The sequence below is a fragment of the Octodon degus genome, unplaced genomic scaffold, assembly GCF_000260255.1.
Source record: "Octodon degus isolate 3935 unplaced genomic scaffold, OctDeg1.0 scaffold00110, whole genome shotgun sequence".
NCBI lineage: Eukaryota > Metazoa > Chordata > Mammalia > Rodentia > Octodontidae > Octodon > Octodon degus.
This window is the reverse complement of record NW_004524686.1, coordinates 1332870-1345062: the sequence shown is the minus strand read 5'-3', so window position 1 is coordinate 1345062 and position 12193 is coordinate 1332870. Positions and strand designations below refer to the sequence as shown.

The following is a 12193-nucleotide window of genomic DNA, read 5'->3' as shown; positions in this document are numbered from 1 at the left end:
ATGGTACAGGGTCAGGGTAAATCCTGAGGGGATTTGACTGCCCTCAGATACAAAAGTTGCAGTTCTTGTTATATAGGTCTTGCTTTATCTTGATCTTAACCATCCAGCAGAAAAGTTTAAAAACAAGGTACAAAAAGTAAAGCCATATTAATATGCTGAGCTGTAAAAGGCTCAAGTCAACCACTTCTGGCATTGCCAGTCCTATGGATAACCCACTACTATTATGGACTACTGGACCCTATTGGATTATTTTGCTGAATTCATGCACCTAAAATTTTTAAATGGCAAGGAAATACCCATCTCCGATGAAACTAAACAAAAAAGTGGGTACAAACAAATGACCATTTTGTATCTGTATAAACAAAATAGTTAGGATAGATATACAGCTACTTTCTGTTAATTCAATGAGAAAAAAATTTGTGCTAATAGTGTTTGGACAGGATATCATGTCTGCATCTTGTACTATGAACAACCACTATGAAGACAATATGCAATGTATTAATTATTGAAACTGTCCTGCTAATCAGTTTTGAAACTGTCTCATTGCTATTTGTTTCTCAATGAAATTCATAAAAAAGAAAGCAATGCTCCATGTAAGCACCAGAGCTCCCCCAGAAAGTACTTAGCAACAGTGAGGTCTCAAGCTCCACTGATGAGGAGGAAAAGCCCCAAGTTCCCATCAGGAAAGCCAGTGCAACAAGGTTCTCCAGGAGACTGAGCAGTGCACCATCTTCCCCTCTGAAGCCAGGAGCAGTGCTCAAGTGAACAGTAGCCACTCTCAGTGACAAGGTTCTGAGCGCCGCCTTCAAGGAAAACAACCAAGTTCACCAGGAAACCCAGCATCACAGGGCCCTCCAAGGGAACCAACAGTTCCTTCCAGCTTCTGACAACACCCAACAGTTTCTCTGCCAGCCTTACTGTTCTCCCATTCTGCCTCTTATGTCTCAAGCAATAATCTTCAGGTGGGCCTCCCACACCCCACACCTCACTCGTTCAGTTCAGCTGGGTGGAATAAGTTGCCCACAGTTGGCAATTCACTACCCTGCTTCTCACTGCCATCAGTCTCTGATCGGAGCCACCCCTCTTCCCATTTCCTCCATGAAAGCACCGCTTAGCACACACCTGGAAAATCACTGCTATGTGCATGAGGGCTGTGCCTGACCAGAAACATTTCCTTACAATTTCTTGTTCAGTCATTTCAGTCTATTGCATTGTCCTGTGTTCAGGTAACAAATAAAACAAAAAAGCAAAAACAGAAACCTTAATGTTGTCAAGAAAGTAACCTTTTATTCTCAGATGCGAGGTAGATTAGGTTCATTTCCTTATACATAAGAATTGCCATCTGACGTTGAAATCAGAAGATGTGAGTTAAAGTCACCTAGGGTATGGGATGCTTTTTTTACCCAAGGCAAGCCATTTCATACTTACACATGTTTAATGCTTAACTTTAATATTTGAGTGTGTTTTAATTGTATCTCACCCAGTATTCTAGGGATCATAATACACATACTTAGATTCTAAAGTTCTACATAGAACTACTATTTACTTCTACACGTGGAATGTAAAAACCTTGCCACCCTGTAGTCTCCCTTATCATGTAAATATGTAATTTTTACATATTACAGCTGCACATTTTGAAAACTGCCTACTTTTCTCGTTTTTGCTTTTAACAATCAAACACATATTTAAAGAACTTGTGAGGAGAAGAATAATCTATTCTATTCACCATACCATTGCCCTTTCCTCATTCCTAGCTGTCCAGGTTTCCTTCTATCTGAAGATTTCCTTTACTGGGCCTTTTAGAGCACATCTGTTGACATCAAAGTCTTACAATTTTCACAGGTTTGAAACTGATTTTGTTTTGCTTGATTCCTGAAGGATATTTTCACAAGACGCACAATTCTGAGTGAACATGTTTTTTTCTTGAAACCTTTCTTTAGATGTGTCTTATGGAGCTGAACAACACTGAGTTTGTTTTCAGAGACCAGGAACAAGAATCTATTCTGTTTTGTCTTTTTATGGTGAAATAGATGTGCAATATTTATTAACATTTCTGAACTTAACCTCAAGATTTAAAAGTAAAAATGATGCTATAACACACATGAAATATCCACTTATAATAACAGGAGACATTGAGCTAGTGTAATTCCAAATCCCAGCCTATGACTGCTTTTCTCAATTGACCTTATTTTCACAATTAACTGAAATGATAGATAAATGTCTCTCATTATAGTTCCAGTTTTTCTTTCCCTTGATTTTTCCATCCTTCCTGACCACACTCTCTTCCTTGTCCTGGCTAGCAGACACTATTTTAAAAGCAAATATCACATAAACAACAAAACTTTACCATCGTTAATAATGCCACATGCCTTCCTTATTGGGCTTCTAATTAAATAATAATTAATAAGTTAATAATAGCAGAAGTCTTGACTACTTCAACGAAGAACAGGACTTACCAATATACCTTTTGAAATACCAAGGAAATACCAATTTTAGCCCTAATACGTCTTGAATCTATGTTCTGGCCCCAGCACACATTCCCAGATCTGATGTGAGGTTTTTTATCTAAGCTATAACTCTTTCCCTGTGTCTCTCCCCTTCCCCTATCCACCTTGATAATGCCAGTGTAGAGGATGCCAGATCAAGCATCACTCCTTTTTAGGAGGCTTTTCTTCATTTTCTTTCAGACTTCTATGATAGGCAGAAAAGTAGTTCCCCAAAACGTCCACAGCTCAATCCATAGAATTTAAGAATAGGTTATTCTACCCTACAAAGGGTATTTTGCAAAGGTTAATTGTTAATGACTTCGAGTTGCAGAGACTGTCTTCTGTTTTTCTGGTGGGCCCACCCTGATTGTGTGAGTCCTTAGATGGAGAGAAGCTTTTCTAGTTGCGCTTAGAGGGAGATATGACCACAGACAAAGTGTCCCAGAGAGGCAATGTCCTGACTTTGAAGATATAAGAAGTAAACCAAGAGCTAAGAATTGTGCGAAACTTCTAGCAGATGAAAAGGAAGAGGAAGTGATTCTTAGACCCTCCAAGAAGGAATACACCCCTGAGAGTAGAGCTAACACCTTGATTTTAGCTCCATGAGATTTATGTCAGATTTCTGACCTGTAGCATTATGAGAATAAATTTGTGTTTTTTTAAACCACTGAGTTTGTGGCACTCTATTATCACAGCAATAGGACAGTAATGTACTTCCCTCCCAGGGTGGGTTAAAGAACTCTTGTTGTCACTCCACAAATTCTACTAACAATACATCCATAGCATTCATCATATCATATTGATACCAGATGTTTACTGGCTTGTTTCTCGCACTTCGCTGCTAGTGCCTCACAAGCAGATATAGGTCTTATGTGTGCAACTGGGTGTCTGATAATCTGTTCATTCATTTTCCATAATAGTTATTGAGTCATCATTTCACACAGGCTCTGATAGTGGCAATGCATAATAACATTTCTCTTTTATTCCAATCAGTCTCCTGACTGGTTTTTAATTAAAGAAATTAGGCAAGGGCCACATAATAAGGATGGATGGCTTTCCCTCAACATTGACCCTACCAGCATTCATTTTTTTTTTTAGATCTGGAGGTCAGAAGAAGTTAAAGACATATTTGTAACGACAAAATCTTTCCAATGAATCAGGGAGGTTATTTCAGGAAATACAATGAACCAAGGAGAAAGGGCATCAACTGCAGAAAAGAAATGTAGTCGCTCATTTTTCACACAAGGCAGGTTAGGAAGGAGGCATCAAGCAGTGTTGCCTATGACCCCATCAGATAGATGACTGATCCACTTTGGTATGAATTAGCATTCTTTTTGACTCTTTGTAAGAGACTCATGTGTCACCCCTATTGGCATGGGGTCTATCACGTTCTTTCATCCACTTTCTGCTCCACCTGTGCTGCATCTTTATGCACATAATGACTACCTTCAGCCTCCTTTTCAAGTATGGTGCTCAGAGTGAAGTGACCTGTTCTCTTTAGATACTCAATTTTTAAAATAAAGAGTGCATACTCTTCAGACTTGGTATCTCAACCTCTGTTAAACTGAGAACTTCTCCGCTCTTGGAAAGTTGCTCAGAAATACTAACTTATTTCATTACTTGCACTTTTATCATTTTTCTGAAAGCTTATCTAATCTTTCATTCTCAGCATTGGGAATCAAAGAACCAAGTGTTGGTTTATAAGTGCTTATATATCCCCAGTTAACTATTTTTTATTTTTTTACTTTTAGAACAATATGTTCTTTGTATTTTTAAAGAGAATACAAAATAATAAAGAAAGATATTAGGAATGATACAGAATTTCACTAAACAAAATAATAAGAATTCAACAATGGTTGTCATATTACATCATGTCTTCAAATTAGTTGTCTAGATTACCAGGTGTAAGCATGCAAAATTGATTTTAAAAAGTTATAAGAAATTAAAAAGGAGAAGAAAAATAATTTAAACATTAACTGCTCCTTTCAACAGACCAACAGAAATCCACAGTATAGTTGTCCAAACCATCCTTACATACATAGATACATCTCTTTACCCCACTCCCTCTCCCATCCTTCTCAACTCAGTAATTCCTCCCTTCTGAACAGGTGCATTCCCTTTTCCCAGTATCTACTGAATCCTTCAGAGTCTACTTTTTTATTTCAGGTGCTCACACTACTGAGGCAATACAATGTTTACACATGAGAGTCTGATTTATTTTCCTAAAGAATATGTTCTCTTGTTGCATCCGTTTACCTATAAAAGCCTCAAGTTTATCTTTTTATAGCTGAGTAATGCTCCATTGAGTAAAAATACCAAATCTTTTTTATCCATTCCTCAGTTAATAGGCATATGTGTTGTTTCCAAGACTTAGCTATGACAAATTGTGTTGCTATAAAAATGGGTGCACATATATCACAGTGGTGTGATGTTTTCAATTCTTCTGGAAAGATACCTAGGAAGGGGGTGGCTGGGTTGAATGGGACCTCCAATTCTAACTTTTTGAGAAATCACCACACTGATTTCCATAGTGGTTGTATCAGTCTACACTCCTACCAAAAGTGGAAAAGGGTTCCTTTTGCTCACAGTCCCTCCAGCATCTGTTATTGGTTGATTTCTTGAAGATAGCTATTCTTTCTGGGGTGAGATGAAATCTCAGTGTTGTTTTAATTTGCATTGCTCAAATAACCAATGATGTTGAATACTTTTTCATATATTTAATTGCCATTTGTATTTCTTCCCTTGAAAATGTGTATTCATATCAGATGCCCATTTTCTGATTGGGTTTTTTAATTTGGGGGCCTAATTTTTTAAATTCTTTATATATACTAGATATAAGTCCTCTGTCTATGCAAAAGTATTTGTGTGTTATTCTGCACTGTCACTTAATTTTCCAAAAATAAATTATAGGGTTAAACAAAGAGGCTATCTACATGGTGCGGGTTAGAAAACATTGCAAAAGTAAACAAGCAGTAGTCAGGTTTGCTAACAAAGGAGATGCTACAGCATGGGGGAAAAAATCCAATTCCTTGGTACTATGTTTTTATTGAAACTGACCAAAATGCAACACAGAGTAGGTGAGTGAGTCAGAGCAAATACATCATTGTGTCTAAGTCTCAGCAGCTTCTCCTACGCTGTGATTTGTGCACCGTACAATCAATTCGGTCCTATCTTACAGTATTGATTAGGAAGATGGCTGAAATGATTGTACTTTCCAGAGTCAGGTTCAGCAGTTTACAAGCAGACCAAAATCCAGTCAAGTATTTCATTCATTCTCTATCTTATTCTGTTTCCTTAAGTCTGCTGCACAGTCCATAAGCTTACAATCTTTTATCTCTTTGAGCCATTCTCTTTCTTGCTTCTTGCCTTCCCAAATTTTATATTTCATGTAGTGAGATTTTCAGTTAGGCCAGGGTTGAGCTAAAGTCACTCAGGGCAAAGACTCCTTCAAAAGGTTATTCTCCTCATAAATTACCACTCGGGGGTTGCATTTTTATCTCATTTCCAGGCCTAGTCACATTTTGTTCATCTCAGTTTCTGGGTTCTGTGTATCTCAACAGGCTGGAGAGAGACTGTCTTTGCATAATAGTCATCCCCAGACATTTTCTGGAAGATGATTTCATTCTCTGTATTCAAAATCTTGCCTCTAGTGTCACATATCAGTCATAATAGGTTCGTATACTCTGTGAAAAAAATCTTGGTGGCTTAGAACAACAAAGGTGTATTTCCTACTCAGGCTACTGAATGGCTGACTGATAGAGAGACTTCTCAATGTCATCATAGAACAGGATACCCAGGCTAACAAAATGACCATCATCTCACCATGCTGGGGGAAAGAGACCTCTGGGTAATATCACATTGACAACTGAGCACTCCAGTGCAATGTGACACACATAGGTTTCATTCACAATTTGTTGTCCCCTAACCAACCACAAGAAAACATGGAAAACAACCCTACTGCATTTGAGGAAGGTAGAGACTGAAATATTTGGTGGATGATACCAGTGACAATTCTTGTATAGAAATTTCTGCATTGATGTTGTCATATGATCTATAAATTATCAAGTTTTATCTGTTGCCCACAATACAGATGCTTATCACAGTAACCTACTAGGTATTTATGTTAATTACATGCATCAAAGCAGAGCATATCTGTTTCCATTTTCTGTTATTTCAAACTACTCTGGGGTTTGATTCCCCGGCATCACATGCTGCACAGGCCCTGCCCTTGGGTGCACTAAGCCAGCCACTAAGACCAGGAGTAGTGGTATACATATGTAATCCCAGCACTAGGGAAGCTGAAAACAGGAGGATGAGTCCTAGCTGTGTAGAAAGACCCTGTACAAAATACATTAAAATCACCTAATTTTCTCAGTCTTCATTGTCACTAATCCCCCAACACACGCATAAAGCTCCTTATCCAACTTTAACTACTCCAATAATTTCCTAATTGACCTCATTATTTCTAACTTTGCCTGCCAAAACCCATTTCTTTGCATAGCATCAAGTGCTTCTTTTCAAAACGTAAATCAAATCTTCTCCTACTTAGGACTTTTCCATTTATTCCCATCAAAAATAGAATACAAACTCTTCACCACAGCTTTCTGACAGCTCTACTCTCTGTACCTCTTCAACTTCACTCGGTAACATTTCTCACTGCCCATGTAACTGCATGCACAATACCCTTTGCTGTGGTCTTCAAGCAAACCAAGGTAATCACTATCTTAGGACCTTTCTATTAAGTCTTTCCTCTACCTAGAATGTTATTTTTCCAAGTGTTCACATGGCTGGTATGCCCTTGTCATTCATATCTTAAATCAATGCACTATCTGCAGACAGGCTGTTTCTGCCCACATGATCTAAAAATATGACCCTTTCCAATCACTTACTCTTATTCATTCACTTAATAAATATTTTAAGTGTCAGGTGTGTGCCAGACACTATTTCAGATGCTTAAGTATATTCATGAACAAAATAAATATTCTTGTTTGAGTGAGGGAAGACAAAAAATATACAGTAATTACTCTAAGGTGTATATTTTATTAAAAGATGATTTTTAAAAGGAAAGAAAACCAGGAACATATGGGTGCTTAGTTTGAAAGGCTCTCATTTAGGAAAATTGAGATAATATGGAGCATTTCTACAGCTTGATCCTGACACTTCTATATAATTTATATCTCTGCATTATAGGAGGTTATGATTAAGGGGAAGCTTGTCTACATAAAGTATTTCATATAATCAAGGAGGCAAGAATGAAAGAACTCAGAGTGTTATCATTTTCCTACATTTTTGAAATTCTTTTTTGGAGGTAGGAGATGTTGTCCTGTGTGTTGTATAGGATATGAAAGTCGGAACACACTTAAGACGCTCATTTATCATAATGTGGAGGCCAACACTTCTCCAAGAGACAGGCTAACAAAAGAAAAGCATGCAGATTAATTTAACTCAAGTTTCACATGACACAACAGCCACCAGTAATTAAAAACATTAACTCAGGAAAAACTCTATTTTTAGACTTAAGTTCAAAGAAGAATCGGTGACCATATAGAAATGTGATTGGACAAAACAGCATGATTGAATGATAATAAATCATTTCAGGGCAGAACACAGCATAGTACGTGTATTCAAAGTCTTTTAGACTCGGCAGCATTCTTCCCTCCCAGATAAGGGCAAGAGCCCTCTGGAATGAGGAACTTCAAGGAAGAAGAAAGAAAATGACCTTTGTAAGACTTACAGGTTACTTTGAGAAAGAGGAATTCTAATTTACAGACTGATCTTGGGGAAGAGGAATTCTGGTTTCTATGACTTGTTTCTAGGGACAAAGGACAGGGGACATAAAGATGATAGCTCAAAGTACCCAATGTAGCAAGGCATCATACTTGGCAAACCATATTCTGAGCTCTGTCAGAAGAATGCTTGCCCTTATCTCTGGCCTCTTCCTAAGAGACAACCGCAACTGTCTGCAGACCTTGCCACATGTCCCTTCAAGAAGAAGGAGTGGTCCCTGTTTGAGAACCACTGATCTAGAAAATGAGCATCAGTTATACTGTGGAGAGACACACAGACATTATGTGCTACCTGGTGAAAGCATAAAACACAGCGCATGGAATAGTCTTGCCTAAAAATATGAACAAAACTTGGATATAATTAAATTCCCAGATTTAACTATCAGCATACAGGAAATAGAGATCTACACTGGATAAAAACAGGCAATCAGTAAAAATCCAACTGTACAAAACAATCAGTTTCTTCAGCCTAAGACAACAAGACAAAAGACAGGCTGATAGGGAATCCAGAGATCAAAGAAAAGCAGCCAAATTTGGAGAAATGCAACAATGACTACATATTTGGTGAACTTAAATAATTAAAATTTTGGCAAAATAACAATATTGCGATTATATTCAGAGAATTTGATTTTGTTGGAGACCGATACTAAAATACAAGAGATTTTCGTTACTCCCAGATTTCATATTTACACAGCTTGGGCTACTCACTAAACTACTCGTTAGCTAGAAATGAACCCTCCAACCACTTTCGTAATCATTCAGGATCTATGCAGCAGCCAATTGTGAATATACTGAAGTTCATGTTCTCAGCTGAGGCTCACAGTATAAGCAACTGTCCTCACAACCTCCTTTAGTGCCTTTAGCTAGGCTTATTTTCTGATAATCTTACTGTTTAAAATAGACCGGAGCCACAGTGTTCAAGTTCTGTCTAATGTTTCCCTAAACATGAAGGCACTACTTTGCTTAATACATACACCAAAAAAACAACTTTTTCAGGCATGTTATAGTGTTGTTGGCCATAAGCTCAGCATTAATGAATGAGGTATCTATTAAAGAAGGTGCTCTGAAATGGAAACACACAGAAAGCAAAGTTCTGCCAAGGTCTGTTGATAGAGAGGAGACCAAGCATTCACAGGAACCGAACTCCATAGCTCCCCTGGCAACAATAGTTTGTTATTCACTAACTCAGTATTCACAGAAGCATGATAGAACATAATTACCACAAATGATGAAATTAATCTGTATTACAAATACAGTTATACAACTCTTAGATTTGCTACAGAATGATCCAGGATGAGGAGTAGCAGATGGGGTAGCTGGCAAAAGATGGATCATAGTCAATAACTTAAAACTCAGTGATGAATATTTGTGGTTTTAGTATATTGTATTTTTTATGCATTTAAATATTCCATAATAAAGGCAGTAAAAATGGAGTACATGAGTGGGATAGAATTTAGGAAGCAGGCAGCAGAAGTTTACAGTTTCAGTCAAGTTGGGTAAATAACACTTCAGAAAGAATTAAGGGAAATAGCTACAATAAGAACAATCCAAGCAAGGGGAATAGGTCCTGCAAAGGCCCTGAGGCAGGGCACAGAGCATAGCAAGGAAATCTGCATGGCTGGAACATAGTGAGCCAAGAAAGGATGAAATCACAGCGGTCAAGGGGATCTAGATCATGTGAAACCCAGTAGGTCACAATAAGGGTTTTTATTAGATGGGCAGGCAGCTGGAGGATTTTGAAAAGAAGAATGATATGATCTGACTAAAATTTTAAATGGTTATGTAGCTTCATTGTTGAGTCTAGACTTTAAAGAATCCGGAATGAAATAAAACAAGAGTCATTGTGATAATTCACAGAAGAAACACTGGTAGCTGGGGCCAGGAGTGGTAGCAATGGAGGCTGTGAGATGTGCCTGGATTCTGGACATATTCTGAAAGCTGAAACAATGATGTGATTTCCTAACTGGCTGGATGTGAGACAAGAGAGAAAAGAAGGACAAGATTTTATGCCTTAGTAACTGAGAAATAAGTTCCTAATGACTGATGTGGTAGAGAGAATTTTTTTGCTGTGAAAAAATAAGAAGTTTGGTGGTAAGCACGTAAAACCTTGAGATATGTATTCAGATGCCCATAGAAGTGTCAAGTAGGAAGCTGTGTAAGTGAATCTGGAATTCAGGGATGAGGCTGGCCCACAGACATAAACAGGTGGTCGTTACTTAGAGACAGTACCGGAAGCCATGACACCAGATGAGTCTTCAAAAAGCAAGAAAGAATGCAGAGTATTTCATTTCCCCAGAACTGATTTGAATGTGTGGCCCTTTCTTAGTATCTGTGGGAGACAGGATCTAGGACTCATGGGACACAAACAGCTACAGATATTTAAGTCTCTTACATTACGCTACACGATAGAGTGCCATGCCTAGCCAGGGGGCAAGCCACAAGGAACCAAAGCTAGTGGGAATTAAAGAATCAAAGACTGCAAGTCAAGTTGTTTTCTAAATATAAATGTGAGCAGGTTATCTGCATAATTCCATTTTACCTCTTCATGTATGAGCCAACATGAGCTCCAGAGAGTCCTGGTTCTGGGGTTCAAAGCTCAGTTTTAAAGTTACATTTAAAACTGTGAATTCTGGTTCCAGCTCCTGCACAACTCGCTGCACAGCAGTTTGACTTTTCTAAGCTCGGCTTCCACATCTTAATACAGTATATCTAAATTAATGCACAGCCAAAGTAGAAGTAGCATCTCTTTTGGAGCATTGCATGCATGGTAGGTGACATGACATGCATGCTGAGCTTAGTGTTGACATGTGTAATCCTTCAATAAGTAAAATCATTCTCTCAAACCATTTTTGTGGCTATTATCACAGTGCAAACACCAGAAGCAGACTCAAAGTGAGAGACGCAAGCCAGGAGCTGAAGATTAGTGGAGAAGGGGTTGGAATAAGAAAATCAAGTGCTGAGTTAGCTGCTGTAAAGGGGAAAAAAACAAAAGCAATGCTTTAGGTCATCAGAGCTCATTTTTGCCATGCAAAGGGTTGACAGCATGGTTAGTGTGGGGAGCACAACAGGACAGGACCAATCCCAAAAACACAAAACACAGAGATGACTGTGTCAGAAGCGCTCTCATTACATCCTTTAAAATATCTATATGATTATGAATAAAAGCTGCTGTTTGCTTGGTATCTGCTGCCCACTTGGCATGGCTTGTACTTTCCTGTTAATACTCATCACATACCTGAGGCTAGCCAGAGAAGGACACGAGGCCAGCACTTTCAGGCAATGACAGAACAAGGCTGCAAACCCAGCACTTCTCTGGACACAGAACAAAAGCCTTTTCAAAATAGTTGAAGCTAGTATTCAAGTTACTTGAAGCTAGTATTTCAAGTATGGCAAAGAAGATAACTTTCAATTAATGAAAGATTTAATTAAACATAAAAATCTCTTTCATGCTACATAAGAGAAGTTAATAACATTACTAAAAAGATTATCTAACAGAGTCGAGGGAGGATGACAGGGCTGGGGAGGGGCAAAGTATACTCAAGGACGAACATTTCATGAGGTTTTGGGGGCCTCATTGCATGGTTACACAGCTCATCAGAGTACATTTTGCGCTCCAAAATTGCTCAAATAAATTTTAATGTTCTCTCACCACAAGAGAATGATAAATTGGTAAGGTGAAAGACATATCAATTAACTTTATTGACTCCATAATATACAGAGATATCAAAATATCATGCTTTACCCCCATAAACATACTCAATTACTATTTGTCAATTAAAAATAAACTTCTTTAAAATAGCCTATCAATCCAGAGACAGGAAAAGGAATGTTGCAGGACTGTCCTGCTACAAGGTTGTATATGGTTAGATTTCTGGATTTTCTTATGTGTGAACATAAGAATTATATAATTCTTTATATATA

The 12193-nt window shown here is 38.0% G+C and overlaps 1 protein-coding gene across 1 annotated transcript in view; it reads left to right on the top strand.

Moving 5' to 3' along the window:
* The window catches only part of Kcnmb2 (potassium calcium-activated channel subfamily M regulatory beta subunit 2), a 303871-nt gene that overhangs the window by 193821 nt on the left and 97857 nt on the right, over positions 1-12193 (top strand). The window lies entirely within an intron of this gene.